The sequence below is a fragment of the Cupressus sempervirens genome, chromosome 6 (genome assembly GCF_028749045.1).
Source record: "Cupressus sempervirens isolate cs-2001-9-10 chromosome 6, ASM2874904v1, whole genome shotgun sequence".
Lineage (NCBI taxonomy): Eukaryota > Viridiplantae > Streptophyta > Pinopsida > Cupressales > Cupressaceae > Cupressus > Cupressus sempervirens.
The window spans coordinates 237,084,447-237,091,861 of NC_143123.1; positions in this window are offsets into that span (position 1 = coordinate 237,084,447).

Below are 7,415 nucleotides of genomic sequence, written 5' to 3' on the forward strand. Positions count from 1 at the left end.
ACCTGTAAGAGCTACACTGGTACCCTTGTCAGGTGGAACAACTTGGTGAGGTCTCAAAAAATGTTGTAACAACACATACATATTTTGGTTCATGATCCATAAATTAGTATAAAATATAAATCTTTATTGAACTATTGTCCTAGTTAAAGATTCATTGTGTCTTAATTCTAGACAATGTGCTCTCTGACACAATTCATTTCTCATCACCTCCTTCTCTTTAGTTGGATTTGGATCCATTAAAAGTGCAAGAACTTATAAATTGATGCTTTTGAGGGTATATTTACACATTCTTACAGGGTCACTGGTATATGTGATGTCATCATCATATAATACTGTGGGCGCCATATCAACAACTAATTGCTCTTGTGCAATTAGTTCTTTTTCCTTTTCCTAAGCATCAAATTGTGACAAAAACATTAGTAAAATAATCAAAACAAGTCCAAAACCTTAATGAAAATAACATAATAATATGACATTTTGTAAAATTACAATTACACAATTTTTTATACAAAAAACCTACACTGAAGAAAGGGTGGAAGTAACATCATGGCCTCTATCATCTAATGGATTGGCCATGTTGCCATGTGACAAAGAATATATATATATATATACACACACAAACACACACATATCATATTGTATATTGAGAATCATAACAATATTTGCACCAAATTATCACAATGACCATCGTCATCATCATGATTGTCACTATGACCATCATCTTTGTTGTCATCATCATCACCATCATCACAGTCACCATCACCACCATCATCATCATTGCCACCACCACTACCATCATCATCATTATCATCATCATCATCATCATCATCACCATCATCACTAGCACCACCACCATCAATACCATCACCATCATCATGAACATTTTCACCACCATCATCATCATCATCTCTTTCTTCATCTTCACCATCATCATCATCTACTTTGTCTTCCACTTCTTTGGTATCTTCTTCTTCAATCACATTATACTTTACCGGTCTTCCTCTTGAATCATGTCTAACGACAAATAACCAACCCAATTTATGTGGAATGTCAAAGTAAAACACTTGCTCACATTGGCTTGGAAGAACATAGGGCTCATTTCCAACTGACTCAAATGACCTTGTTTTAATCATTGTAAATCCATTATCATATTCAATAATACTTTTATCAAGATCATTTTGATTTAGTTGTAGCATATACCATTTAACAATGAATAGAATTAGTTTGAAAGAATTTAAGTCACACTCAATTATATAATCTAAAATGCCATAGTGTCTATTTTTAGATTATTGAGGATGCATGTTGTTTCTAGACAAAATATTGGTGACCACAAAGATTGCAATTATCCCAAAATCACAAGTTCTCTTAGTGGTGTCTGCCTTTTTTATGCAAAATTTACAACCATTGTAGTACATAGCTTTGTGGCACTTGACCTATTTTTTTCAAACATGTCAAAATTGTGTTATTTTTCAAACATGTCAAAATTATGCATCCATATGTGAGTTGATATTAAATAAATGGGTCATGCTAGATTAACTTATATGTACCTTTCCACCTCTTAAACCATTTTCTAGATCAATTATCATTGGCATAACATTAGAATCTCCATTATGATGAGCTTCTTTAACCAATGAAGCAACACCTTCCTATGTTAATGAGTGACCATTTTGTTGAGATCGTTCAATCCATACCATCATCCAATCAAGATTGTTTGCAATATACAAATGAAGTGCATCCCACTCACGAGAAACTATATAAAATATAAAGACTAGTTAGAAATAATTTATATTGATGATGAATAAGAATTAATTAACTACAATAACATCTTATAATGACCTCTCACTTTCCTCAATCTACCTTTCCCCATCAAGTAATCCCCTTCAAATCTATTAATGGAGTTGGGATCCCAAATATGATCTACATGGATCTTTGATGAAAACTTTGAAAGATATTCACTAATGTACACCATGGTCTGGTATACCATATATCCCTCAACCATGGAACCTTTAGGACATGCTTTTTGTTGAACCAACCCCTTCAAAAATTTCATGTTCCTCTCAACCATCCACATTGACCTAGTTGGTACAGGTCCACATAGTTCAATCTCCTCAACTAGATGTATGAGTTAGTGTTCTTGTTCATTGAAAAAAGTTGAAGGTAGACACTTTTGCATCTCACACAAAATCTAAGGAATTTTTCTCTTCCAATGCTTTACATTTTTTATTATTAATTTATTTAGATGAAAACCATCTAGAAGATATTCATCATGCAAAAAAATATTAACTAGACTCTATGAACAATTATACAATAAATTATAGAAAAACAAGAGCAAGGTGCAAAAATAATATCTATACAACAAATCTAACAAATAACACTTCCAACTTCATGTACTTCCCAAGAACACATATAACTTGTGTGACACTCATGTTGTTGAAGTTGTGTGGGAGAGATAGAGGTATAACGTACTGCAATAATAACAAAATGATCTTTTCAATATATTATAAAATAAAACAATGAAAATTACATGGTGTTTTACAAATTTATTATAAATAGAGAAGAACATGACTTAACTTAATGAAGGTATCCCAATCATGCATTTTCAACTCTAACCCAAAATCACCTTTCTTTGATATGAGACTGCTTGTGTTTGTAGCACATCCTATGGGAAATTTAGTTTTTTTTATGGTTTCAAATACGGCATCAATTTTTTGGTGCATTACTAACCAAGGAATGACACTCATATTAATCTAGTTTTCATTTCTATTTGATTCAAGGAAAAACTTCAATGCACAATTGGATTCGTCAATGTCATTACAAATTTTAATCATTTTTACTTTGTCATGCCTTCTATCCAATATTTTCCATATTGTCTCTATTACATTCTTTCCAATATGCATAGCATCAAACAAATGCATTGGGAGGTGCTTGTAGTATGACAACCTACTAAATTGTCTAGGATAGCTTTTAAGTCCTTTTGGAAGTTTCTCGTCAATGATTTGACGACTTTCATGAACATCAATTAAATCATTACTAAACAAAAGATAGTATCCAAATTTTAATTTCATACAAAAACCTACATCAGATGGAATGAAATTACCTCGACGATTCATTCTATTGTATTCCAACTTCCATATGTGAGGTGTCATTCTTCATGGCTTTGATGTTGTCTCTTCTTTCCCATTGAAAAGATGTATTTCGGTAATTTGATACTTATGATTTTTGTGGAAAAAGTGTCTATGCTCATCGAACACCTACTTTTCTAAACTTTTTGAATGATGAGATTTCATCTTTGGACCACCATTTGGACATCAAAATTTTCCCTTTGTCTGAAGACCTACAAGATTGTGTATAATTAGATGACATGTGTACTAGAATATGCATATTTAAAATTATCACACACAAATTAAACGTACAAAAAAAATGCATTAGCATTATTGCATACCAAAAATATGAGTTAATAGTTTTACATACCACAAAAATGTGTTATTCTAGGGGCATCATGTATTGTCCATACAAGCATTGCACAAAATTTAAATTGTCTTTCACCAATTGTTCTACTGATGTCATACATAGTGAACCCATTCTATAGTTCCAACAACTCATCAATCAAGGGCTCAATATATACATTCATATCTTTCACTTGGTACTTACCTAGTTGAATGAGCATAAACAAAACATAATTATTATGGCCATTTTGATATTGTGTTTATAAATTAATTTAGATGACTATTAAAAGGAAAAGTACCTAGTACATTCATTTCTAACATTATGTGCTCCTTCTTTAGAGACATCCAAGGAAGATTTTTATTGTTAATAAAAAAATAGGCTAGACTAAGTAAACAAATCGTGTCTCTCCAAATGGACTGACATCGTCTGCTGCCAATGAAAGCCTCAAATTATGAGGTTCTTCTTTAAATATAGGGCACTTATTTTTTTTTGTCATTAAACATGTAGAACCATCCATAGAAATTTTCATAATGTCATCTTTACTTCTTTTATGTGCATGATAATCCATAAATTGTGCCAAGCTAGTACACCTGAATAATCGTTACAGACATGGAATAATGGGAATGTATCGAAGAATCTTGCGAAACACCTTTTTGGTTATTTGATCTGATCGATATCTACTAATGTGATAATCAAGGAATTGTGTTAAAAAATCATGTTGTTTATGATATATAATATGATCATTGGTACACGCATGAATTGTTTGATACTCCTTTCCAATATCTTTCATAATGGTCAATAATTCTCGATAAGATTGAGGTAGAATATTTCATGGTGGCAAAAAATACTCACCTATAAACCTATGGAAAAAAATGTTAATATAAAGAACATTAATGCTATGTTAACATAGAAGATGACAAAAATGATATTGTACCTTAGCATACATAAGATTGCTACATTGGATATACCATTCATTACCTTGAATTTTAACAACAATAATACAACAGAGAGAAGCATTGTTTGGGATCCTTGGTACAGGGGTTCATATTCCTTTTCAATTATAGGTATATTAAGGTTATTTTCATCATCATCATTAGATGTGCTTCTATCATCATCTTCATTATCTTCATCAGTTGCGCCAATAACATCTTTTCCAATCCTATTCTCTAGTACATTATAAGTTGTACCAATACCAACATCTTTAATTGTGTTCTCTACCTCAGGATAATCTTCTTCCATGGGAGAATTATCTTCTTCTTCAAAATTCACACCTCCATGCTCCACCTATTCAAAATCCACATTCACCAAAGGACAAAAATCCTTTCCCCATTCAATGTTATCATGTTGCCTACAATGTCTTTGAGTTGTTGTGATTATAATTCTTTGATTCTTTAAGCCCTTAAATTTTTTTCAAGGAAAATAATATTGTCCATCACCTTTTCTTTTGAACTGAGACCACAATCAAGAAAATTTCACCTTAGTTTGTTTTGGCTTCATATTATTAGGCATGGACTTTCATCATAGACAAATATTCAGGCTATAAAATTATATTAAATATAAACATACAAGAATTAGTAGTATCTTGTATATAATAAAAAGTAATAAAATATTAGTATCTCTTTAGTAAGGGTTGTAAATATATATATATATTCTTTATTGAATCCTAATTGAATAAGGTTATCTTTTTTATGGTGTATGATGGTCCACAATTCTAGATGAGTATTAGTGAGTTTAGTTTCATATGTTTACAACAATGCACTGCACTTCTCATTTTTAAGAATGTATTGTATCTTATCTTGAAGAAGCAATGTTTAGTCTACAAATCTATTGCATCTTTCCCTAAGGTTACACATGTTAGTATAAAGTCAAGTTAGGATCAATGAGATTCCTTGGTCTAGAGCCTAAAATTGTGTAGCCAGTGTTCATATAGTGAGAGCTATGGTTTTCCCCACATTGAATATTTTTCATTTAAAAATCTTATTATTCTTGTATGTAGAATTTCATATTTATATTATTTACTTATGTACATATAATGAATGGTTAATAAATTTATAGGTTTCAATATATGTTGATTTAGTTTCTCAAAGCATCTATAGTTCAAATATTGTGGTGTAGGGGCACCCCTCAAAGCTCTTAAAGCCAAAGACCTCTTGAAGGATCCCAACATGGAAGAAGGCATGAGGACACCAATTAAAGTTAATTGGCATGTTTTAGAGACAATAATGACATATTGTATGGTTAATAATGCAAGAATGACAAAATGTCCTAAGGGGCCTAATAGCACCACTTCAACCTTAAATTCCTTCTTGCATCTATAGCATGAATCTTGGAGGATTTTAAATTAAAATAAAATGATCACATAATTTGTGCAAAACAGATTTACTAATAAAGAAAGGAAGAAAGAATTGCAATGTTGGAGAGGAAGAAAGGAAGTAGGTCTTCTATGTTGACAATTGGCTAATTGTGATATGTAATTGTTGTCTTTAATGGCAACACATGATGTACATGTTGATAGGAAACCTCAAAAATAAAGATGCTTAGTGTTTGGTTATCAAAAAATTGTTTAAGTATAGAATTTGGTTTACAAAAGTGTATTGTTTTGTTTATAACATGTTGCAGACATCATATTATGACAACTGAAGTTAGATAGAGATAGTATACATGTTGGTGATGATGTGTATAACCTTGGAAGTTTGTACATACTATAATGAACAAAGCTAATCATGTTTTAATGAAGTAGGACAACGGAATTGAAGGAAGGAATTGTTTTGGTTGCAAAACAATTACTTGTCCAATTAGGGCCAACATCCTAGATGTTTACTCTAACTTGAAAAAGTGAAATGTGGCCTTAACCAATCCAATAATATTTTATGTAAAGGCATGGAATTTATGCAAATAACTTCTTGCAATAGGAAGTGTGAGAGCTTATGATTATGTAATTGTGAATTGCAAAGTGAGTGAACTTTTGTGAAAGTGATATATGAAAAGTTTTGTATGAACTAAAGGGTGATCCGAGATCAAGTTGAAGATCAGAGATTAGTGAAGGAAGACAAATAACAATAGATTACTTGATTGATTAGTGAGCTCTTCATGTAGTTGAAATTACATGTTTAGGCATTGGGTTCATCTTGCATACATTATTCCACAACTCCCAATAGGGTTGGAATCTCCTGACAGGGATTCAAATTCTCCTAATAGGGACTATTATACTAAATTTTCTCATTGATTACTAACAGGGTCCATCCTCTAGCAAGGAACATATATATCGGTATATTATCTAGTGGGTATCATCCCCACTAGGGTTTTCCCTTGGCCAAGGTTTCCCTAGTTAACAAAATATGGTGTCATGAGTTATCTTTGTGCATTGTTACTATTATTGTTCAACATTACTTTATTGCTTTGTTATGCATGGTTTAAAGTAAGTAATAATATCTCGTTGGCAACTAAAGTTTGTAGATTATTGATTCACCACCGCCCCTCCCCCCCTCCTCTCAGTAATCCCTACTTCTAACAATTGGTATCAAAGCCTAGTTACTTTGAAGAGGCTTAACAACTTAAGTAAGATCCCTATGGATATGGAATAGTTGATGAAGAACCTTGAAGAAGCTCTTGGACAAATTTATCTCCTTATTGAAGAAAGAGATAAGCTAAAGGATAGATATGAAGACTCCAAAGTATACATTGGCTAGTTGAGAGAAAAGATTGAACATCTGATGATGACTATTTAAAGTTGAAGACATAAACAAAATCTTGAAGCGTGAATTGAAGATTACAAATTTGAAATTGATTTTGAGAAATGATCCTAGCAAAGTTAAATCTAATTTGAAGACTGAAAATACAGATCTAAGAGCAAGTCTAGCAAAGAAAACATCCAAGTTTGAAACATTGAAGGAAGATCATGAAGAACTCCATAAGTACAATACTATTGTGAAAGGTAAATTGACATAATGCAAACAACAGCTTGAGAA